The sequence below is a fragment of the Lactuca sativa genome, chromosome 2 (assembly GCF_002870075.4).
Source record: "Lactuca sativa cultivar Salinas chromosome 2, Lsat_Salinas_v11, whole genome shotgun sequence".
NCBI lineage: Eukaryota > Viridiplantae > Streptophyta > Magnoliopsida > Asterales > Asteraceae > Lactuca > Lactuca sativa.
The window spans coordinates 3,574,889-3,592,340 of record NC_056624.2 but is presented as its reverse complement, the minus strand read 5'-3'; the positions used below and the strand labels follow the sequence as shown (position 1 = coordinate 3,592,340).

At 41.0% G+C, this 17,452-nt stretch overlaps 1 non-coding gene across 1 annotated transcript; it reads right to left on the bottom strand.

Annotated features, from left to right (window-relative positions):
- Positions 1-14,604: 14,604 nt before the first annotated feature.
- On the bottom strand, positions 14,605-14,711 carry LOC111908561 (small nucleolar RNA R71). The gene has a single exon (XR_002855904.1). It is a non-coding gene; the product is annotated as a small nucleolar RNA R71 (small nucleolar RNA).
- Positions 14,712-17,452: the final 2,741 nt, after the last annotated feature.

Sequence of the window (17,452 nt, the reverse complement as noted above, 5' to 3'; positions counted from 1 at the left end):
TCACTCAAGACAAATTCCATGGAGTGATACAAGTGACCGTGGGTTGAATCGAATACTCAGAACTTACGAGCACTCATGAGTGTTGTAGCACCTCTTGCTATATCCAACAACGTAGATATATACAAGCCAACTCATGACAGTCTTGATTCATATCTACGTCTGTGACAACCTGAAATTTCCATTCTGAACAAACCATACCAAGTCAATAGAATTTAGAACAGTTACAGTGCAATTCCAGACTTTGGGTATAAGTTTAAGTATTTCAGGTTTAGCACTTAAGGAGATATCAGGACAGTGGATGCACTAGGGTTTTGTGCAACACTGTTATTACAATACTCTATGATATTAGCTACAGCCGGACCTGCAGGTCTACGGGTGCCAAACGTCATACCTTTTTACGACCTATATTTGTCGTTGTTATCCAGTCGATAGTATGGTACAATTAATCACATGATACCTTAAGAAATGTAGTTTAAGGTAGTTAGTACAGCAGTAGTTCTTATAGTACTACATTACAGTACTACATTAATTTTCCTTTTACATATACTTAGTGATCTTTTCACTTAATCATTAAATGTAAAAACTATATTTTGTTAATGATAGTTACACTTGGGAAAACTACACACTTTTACAAGAAACGAACATTTAGAATAGTTAATTTTGGTAGAAGGCTACATTCAGAGCAGTTAGGTCTTGGTAGTAGACACCCTTATATACTAGTAGAAATCACAGGGATTTCTAAGGTTTTTCAAATGTTTATAGTTGTTTTACAAACATTTTCATACTTACAGTTCATTTACATTTTCAAATACATACAAGTATTTACACACAAAATAAGCTTTAAAGATGATACTCTCTTTCAAAATTAATTGTATCCTCAGGTCATCAATATACAAGTACCGATGCAAGGTTTGGAGAAGATGGAGCTCGTTCAAGACTCATCTTTCTTTTGATTTATACTTTAGTGTCTATTATAATTTGTTAGAACACACTTGTATAATAATTACATTATTAATGAAATGGCTGATGTTGTTGCTTTTTACTACTTATGACGTCCTCCTCCCAAGAACGTTTCCACTGTTCAATGGTTTGGGGGTGTGACAACGTCCAACATATGACCGGTGTGGAGAATTTGAATAATATGATATACCATAACATAATGTTATGGAAGTCAAAACATACAAAATGAAATGATAGTAAATGATTGACAAAAGATAGAAACACTTATACTTATAAATAAACAACAACTTTTATTTATCATCAAATGTCAATTATACTTTACAAATTTCAAAGCTATCTAACTACTAAAACTAATATCATCCTTCAGCCCTAAGCGCCTCGCATACCGGAGATGCTTAACTCTACCCAGTCCTTTCGTGAGGGGATCTGTTGAGTTCTCATCCGATGATACCATCTTTTCCACGAGGAGTCCTTCTTCTATATGATGTCTGATGACATGATATTTTCTGTCAATGTGTGTGGATCTCCCGTGATCCCTTGGTTCCTTGGCTAAGGCAACTGCACTTTCACTATCATAGAAAATTTCCATAGGCTCCTTTATAGCTGGTACAACTCCAAGATATCCAATGCAGTTCTTTAGCCATATAGCCTCCTTTTCTGCCTCGCTTGCTGCTATATACCCTGATTCGCAGGTTGAATCAACCACTGTCTCCTGCTTTGAATTTTTCAAGTAATTGCTCCTCCGTTTAACGTAAAGACCCAGGATAACTGAGAGCGGAAATTATCTCTATCAATCTGGAAGCTAGCATCACCATACCCTACTACTCTCAGGTCATCACTCCCATTGAGGGCAAGGACCCGATACTTAGTCCTCCGAAAGTACTTAAGAATGTTCTTTACTGAAGTCCAGTGAGCCTTGTTAGGGTTCCCCTAACATCTGCTGACCACGCTCAATGCGAAGGCCACATCAGGATGAGTACTCGACTCATCTCAACTATCTTAGCCTCTATACTTAGGCTCTGAGTCTTACTTAGTCTGGCATTACTCTGGATCAGTAACTCTCTTTTCTTGGAATTCTGTATGCTAAACCTCTTCAGCACCTTATCCAAGTAGGTACTTTGATTAAGTCCAATTATTCTTTTACTCTTATCTCTCAAAATTCTTATTCCTACAATATAGGCAGCTTCTCCAAAGTCCTTCATAGCAAAACACTTCACAAGCAAGGACTTAACCTCCTGTAAAGTTGGAATGTCAATTCCCATGAGTAGTATGTCATCTAAATACAGTACCAAAAAGATAACTATACTCCTACTAGACTTGACAAATACACAAGATTCATCTTCACTTCTCGAAAAGCCAAATTCTTTGACTTTTCATCGAAACAAAGATTCCATCTATGAGGTGTTTGTTTCAATCCATAAATGGATTTCTCAAGGTTACACACTCTATTAGGGTATTTTGTGTTGACAAAACCCTCTGGCTGTCTCATGTAAAAACCTCAGCTAACACTCCATTAAGGAAAGTGGTTTTGACATCCACTTTCAATATTTCATAGTCATGAAATGTAGAAATGGCTAACATAACCGTAATAGACTTAATATTTGCTACTCGTGAAAAGGTTTCGTCATGATCAACTCCCGGAGTTTGAGAAAAGGCCTTTGTAACCTATCTCGCCTTATAAGTATGAAAATTACCATCCATGTCGATGTTCATCGTGGAGATCCATTTGCACCCAACTGTCTTACGACATGGTACATTGTTAACCAAGTTCCAAGCTTGATTGTCATACATGGACTGTATCTCATTGTCCATAGCTTCTTTCCATTTAACAGCCTCAGGGCGTGCCATGGCTTCCGTGTAGCTGTTAGGTTCATCCAAACCAATCAGTTTGTTATCACTGATAATTGTATCACCTTCCGCAGTAATATGGAAACCATAGGAATCCTCAGGTGCACTCCTCACTCTCGTGGAACCCCTCAGAGGTACAAACTCATCAGTCGGATCATGTCACACCCCAAAACCGAGAACGGCAGAATACGTTTTGGGGCTGAGGACATCATGTACAGTATCATAACAGTTGCATAATAGTAAAAACAAGTGACAACAACCATTTCATTAATATAGTGATTTTAGATACAAACGTGTTCTGTACAGTTGATAGACACCAAAAGTATAACAAAAATAAAAGATGAGTCTTGTATATGCTCCATCTTTCCAAAAGATGCACCAGTACCTATCTATCTTTGACCTGAGGATATAAGTTATTTTGAAAATGTGTATCAGCATAAAGCTGGTGAGTTCATAAGATTTTAGTGTCATTTCTTATATAAAAGTGTTTACAATCAAGTAATATAAAAGCTGAAATAAATGTTGAGAGTAGTAGAAATCCCAAGAAAATCCTATATTTTCTAGTTTTAGATGTGTAAGTTAAATCCATTGAGTGTGTAAAAGTATTTTTATTGAGACTATCAGTGCTAAAATAAGGTAGTATGTTTCATAGAAGTAGCGTAGTTGAGTAAAAGTATTGCGGATTTACTATAGTACTATTGTAACTTCAATGTATGTTCATTTACTTCGGGAATTAGCTTAGACTTTAATTCTTAGTGTTTTAATTTGGATATGGATATGATTTCTCATGTAACTAAACTGAGTGATTATAGAGGGTCCGATGACCTTCCCGGTCATCCGTAGTGTAGTGATGTAGTGCCATCCCTGGGCCTAGTTGGCTCGGACTGTAAATAACAGTCGGGATGTAATAGCGTCTGTCCTGTATAGATCTATGCATGTAGTGTTGCTTTCCTTTTGGGAAGCCCTGGTTACATGGTATATACATAGTAGAGTGTCGTATAGAGGAATAGTTTGTTATATTCTGGATTAGTACATTCTCTTGTATTATAGTATATTAACTTATAGTATAGTATAGTGAGTGTTTTCTTAAATGTGTCTTAACTCGTGTTGGTAGTAATTATAGCGGGTATCATAGTGATAGAGGTAACAAGCAGTAGGATTAACTATACCTATATAGTTATATAGAGTGTAGAGTCGCATGCCTTTGATATGCAAAGGTATTATATGAGATGAAGACTTTCATATCAAACACAATATATATGATATATAAGTAAGAAATCAATGACAGTCGGACGGATAACAATATACCCTAAGACCACAATCAAACAAGAACAGGAAATAAGGTGAGCTATCGGTCCTAAGTCCTTCAAGTCTTGTTTATATAAATATATTGATGTTGATATAGTTTAAAAGAAGAGTAATTTAAATACAACTTGAAAATAGTTTAACAACAAATTAGATTAGAAAAGTGCGTTTGATGAATATTTAAAATAGTTTTATTGACAAATAGCTAAAAGTATAGAAAAATTCTTTTTGGTTGTAAGTTATAAATCACATATGATTAGGAACTAGAATTTGTTTCATTTACTTGTATCTTCCCCCTAAAACATGTAAAAACAATTAAAAAAGTTAATTAAGGGGTATGAACTCACCTGAAGCGAGTAGATCGAGTGGAAGTGTCGGTTGAGCCTTTGGTGCCAAGTAAAGACTTGTACACACTTTATGACCCTAGTAACATATGAATACATATGTTTAAAAGTAATTAGTGATTTAAACACTAATTAAACACATATAGACATCCTAATGTGAATAAAAGCTCTATGGTTAAGTGCTAGAAGGCTATTGGGTTGCAAGGAAGGAGTTTTAGGCCTCACTATGGAGTTTACTCCTCACAAACTCACCTTAGGTGAATAAAAGCTCCATGTAAAGACTAAGGGACCACCTCCCCCATGAGTTTACGGCCGTAAATTCATGGGAGGAGTGTATTGGTGTGTTTTCAAGTCTCTTGTGGCTCTAGAAGTGATTCCAAGGCAATATACAAGGCTTGAGGGGTGTTTAAGGTTCGAAAAGAGCACTCCCTTGGAGTTTGCGGTCCTAGGACCACTCCTTGGGAGTTTACGGTCGTAAACCCCATGGTTTATAGCCGTTAACTCTTGGACACCCCCCTTAAACTTTGATTTTGGGTCATTTGTTCACTCCTATGTGTTTCTAGGTGAAGGTATAAGGCTAATTAGGGGGTTAAAGGCTCATTTTGCATGGTTTAAGGCAGTTTACAGTCTAAGGATATTCTTGGGCTCTAAAAACCCTCTTTTAAGCCTCTAAACACAAGATTAAATGGTTAAAACACTTCTATGATATATTCTAAATTAGCCTCTAAGCCTAAGGAAGGGATTTGGGACCATTTTCGCACATTTTTAGGGGTTTAAGACCCTAGAGTGTTCTTGGGCTGTAAACTCCTTATTCTTGGCCTTCTTGGACGATTTTTGAGCTATAATTACATGCCATGGGTTGTAGAACATGCTAGGGTAAGTGTACCTACAGTTTGGAGCGGGAACTAGTGGATTTCGGGAGGATCGGGCCTTGAAAATAGAGAGTAGAGAAAGAGAGGGATTTGAGTGGTAAAAGTTCTAACTTCGTGGCCACTCAACCCTTATATAGGGTTGTGTTTGTGGCCCGGTGGAATTTTACCCGATATCGACGTTAAACGGGGCTTATGGTCGCACCCAATTAAATGGTCGTATTTTAATTCGTTTGTAACTAAAACTTCTTAAAAGGATATTTAGGGTGCTTCCCGCAGTCTTGATTTATTCCGATCCTTGTTAAGTTATAGTAAAAGTGCAAATATTTATTTGTTTGATCCATAATATTAATGGAAAAGTTAAATAAGAACGAGTTTTATTAACGGAAAACGGCTTACAGTGACGGAATAGTTCCGGGTTGTCAAATCATCCCCCCGTTAGAGGGAATTTCATCCCGAAATTAGAGTTCGAACAACAATGTTATTACAAGATAACTAAGTGAAAGGATGGGGATACTTAAGCTTCATTTGATCCTCGCGTTCCCTAGTGAATTCTGGCCCTCGCGTAACGTTTCATCAAACTTTCACAATTGGAATGCGGCTTAGTTTCGTTCGTTTGACCTCCCGATCCATGATTTCCAAAGGTTCTTCCACAATGTTGAGGCTTTTGTCGATCTCGATCTCGTCTAGTGGGATCACTAGGGTTTCATCAGATAAGCACTTTTTCAGGTTTGAGAGGTGGAAGGTAGAGTGTATGTTACTAAGCTCGCGGGGTAGATTAAGTTTGTAAGCTACGGGGCCGATTCTGGCGAGAATCTCAAAAGGCCCTATGTATGTTCAATTCAGCTTTCCATGCTTCCCAAAGCGTATCATGCCCTTCCAGGGAGAGACTTTCAAAAGGACTCGGTCGCCCACTCGGAATTCCAAAGGTTTTCTTCGTTTGTCTGCATAGCTTTTCTGTCGATCCCTGGCAGCTTTTAATCGTTCGCGAATTTGTACAAAATATCGATGGGTAGGAAGTGTGCGGAGTTGGTCAATCTGTTGACGATAACCCATATGGTATCCAGCCCACCCGTTGTCCTGGGTAGCTTAGTTATGAAATCCATAGTGATCCGCTCCCACTTCCACTCCGATATCTCCGGTTGCTGTAGAAGACCTGATGGCTTCTAGTATTCGACCTTGACCTTCGCGCAGGTAAGGCATTTACTCACGAAGGTAGCAATCTCTGCTTTCATATTAGGCCACCAGTATAACTTTTTGAGATCCATATACATCTTATCTGAACCTGGGTGAACGGAATATCGAGTGTTGTGTGCTTCCTTCATGACCAAGTCTCTGAAACCACCGTGATGCGGCATCCAGATTCGGTCCATGAGATAATAGGCTCCGTCACCCTTGACCTCCAAGTTCGTATCCATTCCACGTAAGGATTCTCCCGCCACATTCTCAGGCTTTAAAGCTTCGAGCTGAGCCTCCATAATTTGTGTGGATAGATGCAAATGGATAGTCATTGTTAACAACTTGACCCTTCGACCATAATACTCTTTTTTGCTTAGGGTGTCTGCTACTACATTGGCTTTACCCGGGTGATAACGAATCTCGTAGTCGTAATCATTGAGTAGTTCGACCCACCGTCGTTGTCTCATATTGAGCTCCTTCTGGTTCAGTATGTGTTGGAGGCTTTTGTGGTCAGTGTATATTGTGCTCTTCGTACCATACAGGCAATGTCTCCAGATCTTTAGAGCGAATACGACTGCTCCTAACTCGAGGTCGTGCGTGGTGTAGTTGATCTCGTGTGTCTTCAGTTGTCTCGAGGCATAGGCGATACCTTTACCTCATTGCATCCGGACACAACTCAGCCATTGGTTTGATGCATCGCAGTACACGATGAAATCATCTGTCCCTTAGGGAAGGGACAATACCGGTACGGTGCATAGGGCTCGCTTCAGGGTTTGGAATGCCTTCTCCTATTTCTCTCCCCAGTCAAATGTCACGCCTTTCTGAGTCAATGTAGTGAGGGGTTTTGCAATCCAAAAGAAGTTCTGAATGAATCTTCGGTAGTAGCCAGCGAGGCCTAGAAATGGATGAATTTCTGTAGGCGTATTCGGTGCTGACCAGTTCTCAACAGCTCTAACCATATATGGGTCCACGTGGATTCCTTCCTCACTAACCACGTGTCCTAAGAATTCGACTTTTCGAATCCAAAATTCGCACTTGGAGAACTTCACGTATAACTTCTCCGATCGTAGGGTTTCTAGGACTCGTCGTAGATGATTGCTATGTTCTTCCTCACTCCGACAGTAGAAAATTATGTCATAAATAAAGACGATGACGAACTGATCTAAGTAAGGACGACACACCCTATTCATCAAATCCATAAATACTGTGGGTGCATTAGTCAGTCCAAAGGTAATCACTACGAACTCGTAGTCTCCATAATGAGTTCGGAAGGCTGTTTTCGGAACATCTTCCTCAAGCACTCGTAACTGGTGATACCCAGACCTAAGATCAATCTTGGAAAAATAACTCGCCCCTTGCAGTTGGTCGAATAGGTCGTCTATACGGGGAAGAGGGTAGCGATTTTTGACCATCAGTTTGTTGAGCTCTCTGTAGTCGATGCACATACGGAATGATATGTCCTTATTCTTTACGAACAGGACCGGTTCTCCCCAGGGTGAGAAGCTTGGTCTTATAAAGCCCTTGCTAAGCAGTTCGTTAAGTTGACCGGACAGTTCTTGCATTTCAGCAGGTGCTAGACGATAAGGAGATTTAGCTACGGGGGTAGCTCCTGGGATTAGGTCGATTCTGAACTCAACCTGAAGTTTGGGAGGTAAACCTGGGAGTCTTTTAGATCTTTCATTTTCTGGCTCGTATTCCCGGCCTTCGGACAGTTTTTCTTGAAATGGCCAACTTCACCATAGCCATAGCAGGCCTGGCTCACTCCCGAGCCGGAGACTTGAGAAATGGGTTTGGGTTGGGATCTGCAAAACCGGATGGTATGGCCCTTCCGGCCGCAGTTGGTGCAGTGCAATTCACGGCAGGGGCCATTGTGATGGAAGGGAAACTTGGGGCACTTGGGAAGGTTCCTAACATAGGTTTTTGCTGGTACAGGGGTAGTAGGAGTGGTGGCAGCATTGACAGTCACGATTTTTTGGTGTTTGGAGGAGGTTTGAGTTTTCTTGCCCTTCTTCTGATCCCAACGCTTCCTATTTTTGTCAGTTGATTTGGGTGGTGTTATGGCAGTTGTGGTTGTTGTTACTGGAGTGGAAGGAGTTTCATGATCAATCAACCTGTAGGCCAATTCCTTGGCACTGTCAAAGGTTGCAGGATGTGAAGATAGAACGTTTCCTTGATACGGGGGCACTAAACCCTAGATGTATCGTTCGATTTTCTTGCTCTCAGAAGGGATCATGTTAGGGCACATAGCCACCAGGTTGCAGAACCTGGCCGTATAAGCCACTATATCTGTCCCCTTCATCTTGAGGTTCCAGAGTTCCTCGTTAACTTCTGAACCTCACATCTAGGGAAATACTCCTTTCTTAGTAGGTCCTTTAGTGTATCCCAGCCCATGGCATTGGCTGTTACTAAGGAGAGTGAATTGACATGGCCATTCCACCATGTCAGGGCCCTTTCAGTGAAGGTGGCAGCAGCGAACTTGATTTTGCTCTCTTCGAGGCATGAGCACATTTCGAAAACGGCTTCGGCTCTTTCGATCCATTGGGACAAAGCAAGGATTCCTCCGGTGCCATTGAAAAATGTTGGTTTACTGCTCATGAAATCTTTATAAGTACATCCCTATGCACGTGGGGGAATTTCACCATGTCTGGAGTTGGTGCCCATTCCAGCTCCACTAGCATTGCCGGAATTCATTTGGGCCATAGCGGCCGTTATAGCTGCGGTTACAGCTGTTTGGAATATCACAGGATCAATATGTGGAGGAAGGGGTGGTGGAGGTGGAGTTTGAGCTGCAGGACTGCCTCTGTTCGTGCGCTTGTGGGGAAGCATCCTTTACTAAAAGTTCATAGGGATAATGACAGTAGTGATTATCAATTACATATATGATGAGAGCATTTCATGAATTAATGTAACATCCGGATTCCCAGGTATATTATTTATTCATTTAATTTTTAGAGTTTGTGGAGGAACTCGGCGAGTTGGCGCCAAGACTCGCCGAGTAGGGTTGCGAATGTTCATTCTAGTTCATGTTCGGACTCGGCGAGTCCATTCGTGGACTCGGCGAGTCCACGCTGGTTGGTGAAGCCGTAATTTCCAGGGCTTGGGACCTATTTAAAGGCCCTTATGGCCGTCCATTGCTGCTACTATCCCCCCTCCTCCCCAGAGAGAGTCTCAGATCGTTTGAGAAGCAAGGAGTGACCATTGTTGATCTTTGTGGTGTCATTTAGTAAGAAGAAGGAGGTTCTAGCTAAGGGAAAGCAAAGGAGGTTGCTATTCTAAGGAATAAAAGCTAAGATCATTCATTTGAGGTATTATTTCGACTCTTCTTCTGGTTTTGGAAGGATATGTGGTTTTAGGGTTTCTTGTACCCTTGACTAAGTTGATTTGAGGTCCAAATAGTCCCGTCTGCAGATGAGGCTTTGTACCTGGACCCATAGTGGTCCAGAGAGCCTTATCCTTCAAGCTTTATGAAGAACAATGGAGGTCATGACCTTGGGTTAAGGAATTTAGGACAAAATCACCATTTGATGCCTATTGGTTGAGTTATAAGCATCAAGATTCAGACTTTACATGACATCTATGCTTGGGAAGGCCATATCTATGGATTAGGGGAACAGATATGAGTACAGGAGGTTAATAGAATCTGTGCATGGCATGAACTCCCCGAGTTGTTCTTGAGACTCGGCGAGCAGGGTTAAGGTCCGCGCAGATCACTTAGTGAGTAGACTTTCCGAGTTGGGGGATAACTCAGTGAGTCAGAAGGGGGTTAAAAGACTGGACTTCAAGGCGATACTCGCCGAGTTGTTCTTGAGACTCAGCGAGTTGAGTCGGGGTAGCCCCGCGATTCATGCCGGTAGTGACTCGTCGAGGATAGGGTAGGACTCGACGTACCAAGCGGGACAGAGAGTTAGTGGTCATGTGTGTACTCGCCGAGTCACCGGAGTGCACTTGGCGAGTTGGGTAAAAGTTGACCGTTGACTTTTGTTGACTTTGAGGGTTTGGTCAACAATGGGGTCCTTGAGTCAAGAGGAGGGTAAAATAGTCTTTTACCCTTCTGAGGGTGACAACAGAGAGTCGAGTCTAGCCTCGAGTGTTATGTTTCTGAGGGTATTTACTTTTTGTGAATAGGCGGAGGCTAGGCAATACTTCTACCGAGTCAGAGATTTACGAGACGTCTAAGGTGAGTCTTCTCACTATGCCTCGATGGGGTAATTGTATGTGACCGAAGGGTCTTATGTGTATGATGTATATGGGATGTAAGTTATATGTGATATGAGCATGATGTGGGCCGGAAGGTCAAGATGATACGGACCAGAAGGTCAACAGGGTCTGGGATGGAAATCCCCTAAGACACTTGGATCGGAAGGTCCTATCCCCTAAGACACTTGGATCGGAAGGTCCTATTTATGCTTACAGTGTTATGTGTTATGTGTTTCAGGTACTAGCGATGATTGTGGGAAGGCGCCGACATGACTCGTACACACGCACATTGGAGTTTAAACATTTTGATCTTGGGGTTTTGTACTGATACAATGTTGATACAATGTTTTTATTTATGAATGCAAACTATATTTCATGGTTTTTCAAAAGTGAAAAATTGTTCAAATTTTTACGATGTTACAAGTTGGTATCAGAGCCTTGGTTTGAGGGATTTAGATACATCTTATGGCGTATCTGAACTCAAACTGGGGATTGAGGAAATTTTTAATAATAAAGTAAAATTTTTGAAAAAGAGAAAAAGGGTTTTGAGACAAACGGAGCAGAGCCGTGTGTACGATCAGCCAGCGTCCGAACGGTGATTTCCCAAAATACTCTCATAATAAGTGTTATCAGACATGCTATGTTATGCTATATGATGAATTACGATATGCATGCTAGAGTAGACTAGGTATTCCTATTAGGACTAGAGTGGCCTGATATAGATGCCTTAGTCTAGGGGTTTTGCTGCTAGAAATGCTTAAGAGTGTTTAGGTAGCAGCGAGGTGCTTATGAGAGAATTGCTAGCGAGTAGAACATGATGGTAAGAGTAGAGCACTTGGGGTTTGGGGCTCAAGGCGGAGGACTTGGGATGAATGCCGATGCGGTATGGACGGTAGTATTGGGCCCGTACTACTGAAAATAACAGGTTGGTGCGCAGTCCAAGTAAGAATCCTTAGGGCGCTAAGGAACCAGTGGGGTGGAGTTATCGAGTGTGATTATATTCGAGTGGGTCCCTAATATTCCTATGTTGTATTTTAGAGGGAAATCATGGTTGGGACGCGCCAAACACCAGAGGTCAATGGGAAGAGTGAGAGGAGATCTGTAGGATCATCCACGAGGAGGTGGCTGCGGACATCAGGGCTGAGATTCCAGAGATGTTCGGGTCTACTAAGAAAATTTTGATTGAAACTTTTGATGAGCGGTATGCTGCTCTTTCTGATGCTACTATTGCTGCAGCCACTGCGACCGTTGCTGCTGCCAGGCCGCAAGGGGGTTACTCGTTGTTTTATCGGGAGTTCAGCAACACGAAGCTACCAGAAATTGACGGAACTCAGGATCCGATAGCCGCGATGAGGTGGGTTTCTGACATAGAGGGGTGCTTCTACACATGTTCCTATCCGGAGCATCTGAGAGATCGGTTTGCGCTGAACCAGCTTCGCTTGGGAGCGAAGGACTGGTGGAAGTTTGTAACAGCACACTACACCCCTGCTGAGCTTGTTGCAGTAACCTGGGAGAGGTTCACTGCTATGTTCCGAGATGAGTACGTTCCCCAGGTGGAGAGGGAGTGGTTGGCACAGGAGTTTCTAACCCTTAAGCAGGGTACTGAGTCGGTTATAGAGATTACACGGAGGTTTCACGAGAGGGCGATGTTCTGCCATGAGCACGTGTCGACTGAGCAGGAACGTATGAGTCTATATCTGAGCATTTTTAGGAGAGAGATTTGTGAGTTTGTGGCAAACTCATTGATATGTGCATATTTAGTGTGTATTAAGTATAGTTTTTATTCATATATTAGCTAAATTATCGCATATTATGGACAAAAGGTACTTAAAAGTGTTAAATTATGTTTTTCAGTCCAAAGATGAAGCTCGGAAGCAAAAGGAAGCAGGAGAAGCGGTTAGGAGCTCGAGAATGGAATAAAGAAGAAAAACACTAAAAATGGCACCTACTCGGCGAGTCAGATAGACTACTCGGCGAGTCCAGTCGAAGAATCAGAAAGATAATGACTCGGGATTCCAGATAGTTATCGCAATACGGGGAATGTGAGAGGGACTCGTCGAGTCCCCAATTGACTCGATGAGTCGATTCGCTTATTTAAAGATAATTCCACAGATCGATTAGAGGGAGTTCTGGGACGATTCAGAAGTGCTTTGCTACGATTGAGAAGCTAGAAAAACCCTAGACGTCGACGAAGAAAGCTAGAATTCAATTCCGGGGAGTAATTAAGGAAAAATTTCATCATTCCACTTATTCTTTTGTTTTATCATTATGAGTAAGCAACTTGACTTTGTTTGTTTGCTGTTATTTACTTTAATTATGAACTAAAACCTTTAGACATCTGTTTGGGGATACAAAGTTGATAATATGGTTTGACTGATTGGTAGGATTAATTCCAAGTTGGTGAAACTAGAATTAATAAGAAAATTGAGTAAATTCATGTGCAAGCTTGTAAGACGACCATCAAACAAGAGGTTAATTAAAAATAATAAATGAATTAGCTATTGCAAGTCTAACTTAACCCGAATAATAAATCTAGTGAATATAATTAAATTAGACAATTGGCCACTGTTTGAGTTAGTTCATTCGCTAAGGATTAGAGTAGTGAACATGAACCAAATCACTTGAATCGGTTACCAACGAAAGAATTAATTCATTGCACTATTACCTTGAAATCAACCATAGAGTTAACCAAGTTGAACTAAACAGAAGTTCCTTTCCAATTATTGAATCTAGTTAAGTTGTTATTTTCTAGTCTCAAATTAGTAATAGTTAGTAAGTTTCTAGTCTTGTAAAACTAGAGAAAAACCCCTATTTCTTAATTAACTTAGATAGAATTAGTATTTAATTTAATTTGTCGTTCCCTGTGTTCGATACCCTACTTATTTAGCTATACCACAATTGATAGATTCACTGCCTTTTGTGTGTTATTTGATAATTAAAAGTAGGTTTAAAACTAAGTGAGTTTTACACACATCAAGTTTTTGGCGCCATTGCCGGGGAACGGTTCTAAAATTAGCATTAAAAATCTGATTCAATCGATCCTTTGTGTGAGATTTATCTTACACAAAGTTAATTTCTGTTTATGTTTTTAGGTAGTAAAAAAAAAAAAAAACCTGATTTTACCTTGGACTCGCCGAGTGCATTCGCCCAGACTCGGCAAGTACGACGCTAAATCAGCTTTAATTTTTTTGTTCTTTTTATGCGTTTTCTATTTTGTTTGCAGTTGTTTCATGACCCGAGGATCTGATACACCTCTGGTTCCCCCTCTTGAAGATCCGGAAACCGCATTAAGAAGGAACAAAGGCAAAACCGTTGGAGAATCCGCTTCTTCAAAGAACTCACCACTCAAAAACCTCAAATCCGTTTTTAGCAAGAAAAGGAGTAGCAAATCAAGAGCACCCAGTGCCTCGTTGACAATCGAAGACCCGATTCAAAAAGACACCGAGTACGAGACCGAGCAAGAAAACGAACCCACATACGAGCACACATCTGAATTTGAAGACGATTTCGCCACCGCTATGGCTAATATTGACGAAATCCCCATGGGGGAATGGAAGAAGAGGATGCGTGATGACACCGGCTCGGGACTTGTGCAACCCGCAATTCCCGTAACCGCTACTTTTGAGCTAAAAGGCCATATTCTCGCTCAACTCAAGGAGATTCCTTTTCACGGGAGAGATCACGAAGACGCCTATAAGCACTTGGATGAAGTAAATGATGTGGCTGATTACTTCAATGTACCCAATGTGCCTCGCGAGATCCAACTTCTTCGCATGCTTCCTGTCACATTTAAAGGAGCTGCAAAACATTGGTTAAAGTCACTTCCTCCCAGATCGGTCACCACATGGGCCAAGATGAAAGAAGAGTTCATAGACCATTTCTGCCCACCTTCCAAGATAGCCAAGCTAAAGAAAGCCATTGCCAACTTCGAGCAACAACCCGGAGAATCTTTTTATGAAGCTTGGGAAAGGTACAAGAGCCTACATAGAAATTGCCCACACCATGACCTTAATAGCCAGCAAGAGGTCTCCATCTTTTATGATGGAGTTAATGTCACCACAAGGCAACTACTCGATTCACAAGGACCGCTCACCAGAAAGCCGCCTCCGGAAATAAAAGAATTAATTGAAGAATTCTCCAAGCATTCTAGAGAATACCACAATCCGAGGAATGAAGTGAGTCGTGGAGCAGTGAACTCAGTGCATGATAGCATGGCGGTGGTAATAGCCAAGCTCGATAGCCTAGACCGAAGAATGACAAAAATGGATCAAACAATCCATGCTATTAGGGTAGGATGTGAAAATTGTGGCGGCCCCCACCTCACCAAGGATTGTGATCGAGACGAAAACGGAAATAAAAAGGCTCAAGTATTTTATTCTAGTGGCGATAGATACGACGAAGATTAGAGGAAACCGAAGAAGGAATGGCTCCCATACGAAGAATATAAAAAGGCTAAGGAGGAGAAATACAAACAGAAGGAGAGGGGATTCTATCAAAAGGAAGAGCCGGTGATGGAAAAGAAGGCCAATTTAGAATATATGCTCACAAGATTCATAACCGCGTCCGAGAAAAGACACAATGATCACGATGTAGCAATGCAAGAAACCAGAAACATGTTGAGGAATCAGCAAGCATCCATTCTCAACATTGAGAAACAGTTGGGACAACTTGCACATCAAGTGAATGAAAGAAGACCGAGCCAACTTCCGAGCAACACCGAACCTAATCCAAGAATGGAGAATGTAAGTGTGATAACTGATGGGTTTTGAGCATACTAACACTTCCTAAGTGTACATGCAACCCTAATAACCTTGGATCTATGTTTGTCTAATTTGTCATGCAAAGTTGAATTCCAAGGTTATATTCCTATCTAGCATACATGGGGAACAATTTTAACATAAAGTATAGATAGAATAACTTACCTTGTTGTTGCTTGTGTTCCTTGAAACCTTGTGAGCCTAGCACCTCAAGTGGTGATGCCTCAAATGCTTCACACAACACCAAATGCTCTTGGAAGAACTTATGAGAGAATACACACTCTTCAAAATCGGCCAAGCCCTCTTTTCTTAGTGTGTAACCGATTTGGTGGAGATTATGTTCCTTATATAGTGTTGACACATCTAGGGTTAAACCCTAATGTGTCATGACTCTTCATTTCCATGACCCATGGGTTTGTAACTCCCATGGAGCATCCATGGAGCATCCTATGGGTGGAACCCAACTTGATGATCCATGGAGCCTTTTAGCCCACTATACAAGATATGGATGATTTACTTAATCAACCCATATATTTAATTAGTTATCTTTTGATCACTTAATTAATTCTAAATTAATTCTTGATCAAACTAATCAAATAATATTATTAATATATTAGAACTTATAATATATTAATAATCTCCAAGCATTATTTCTCTCATTTAGTTTATCCAATTACATGGTGCCATGCAACCCAAATGGACCATGCCGGGTCGGGTCAAGTACATACCAGAAATAGTTATGGACTTAGACACCTTATCCAACAGTCTCCCACTTGGATAAGTCTAGTAACTATTACTGCAAGTATGACTTCAGGAACCGATCGGCAATCGTAGCTCTTTACAAGGTTTCTCGAAACTTGAGAAGATGATGGTACGCCATTTAAGATAAGTGATCATATAATCCTCTGTTCTAGATATCAGTCGGACAAATACATGGAACAATGTCTTACTTATTGTCCAACATTTGTTTCCCGATTTCCGATTTGTTTGACAAAGAACTTTATTGAACACATCAATCTAGTTCTGACCGGGCCCGGTACATAGGTCAAAACAAAATCATCGAGAGGGCCCAGATATCAGCTTCTAATCCAAGAAGGAACAGATAAACTTCGACTCATATGTTTGTTCTACTACTTATTGAATTACACATAAGAGCACGATTTTATAACATCGAGTTACCAATGCGTTTTTCGTACAATCAATGCATAACCAACTCGTAAGTAACAAATCATATCTCTAGGTTTAAAGACTTATATGATATTACCGTCTCACGATCACTCGAGATAGAATTCCATGAAGTGATTCCAGTGAGCGTGGGTTGAGTCCAATGCTCAGAACTTATGAGCACTCATGATTGTTGTAGCCTTGTCCCAGACCTCTACAATCAAACATGACAATCTTGATTCATACCTACTTCCGACATATGATCGACTGTGGAGGTTTGAATAATATGTTAAACCAAACAAAATTATTCTGGAAGTCAAAACATGCAAAAGAAATATAGTAAACGATCGACAAGAGATAGCAACACTTTACTCATAAATAAACACTTTTATTCATCATCAAATGTCAATTACATTTTACAAATTTCAAGATTATCTAACTACTAAATCTAATATCATCCTTCAGCCCTATGCTCCGAGCATGCTGGAGATGCTTAACCCGAGTCAGTCCCTTCGTGAGGGGATCTGCTGGGTTCTCATCCGATGATACCCTCTTTGCCACGAGGAGTCCTTCTTCGATCCGATGTCTGATGAAATGGTATTTTCTGTCGATGTGTCTGGATCTCCCGTGATCCCTTGGTTCCTTGGCTAAGGCAACTGCACTTTCACTATCACAGAAAATTTCCATCGGCTCTTTAATAGCTGGTACAACTCCAAGGTCTCCAATGAAGTTTCTCAGCCATAACGCCTCCTTTGCTGCTTCGCTCGCTGCAATATACTCTGATTCACAAGTAGAATCTGCCACTGTCTCTTGCTTGGAACTCTTCCAA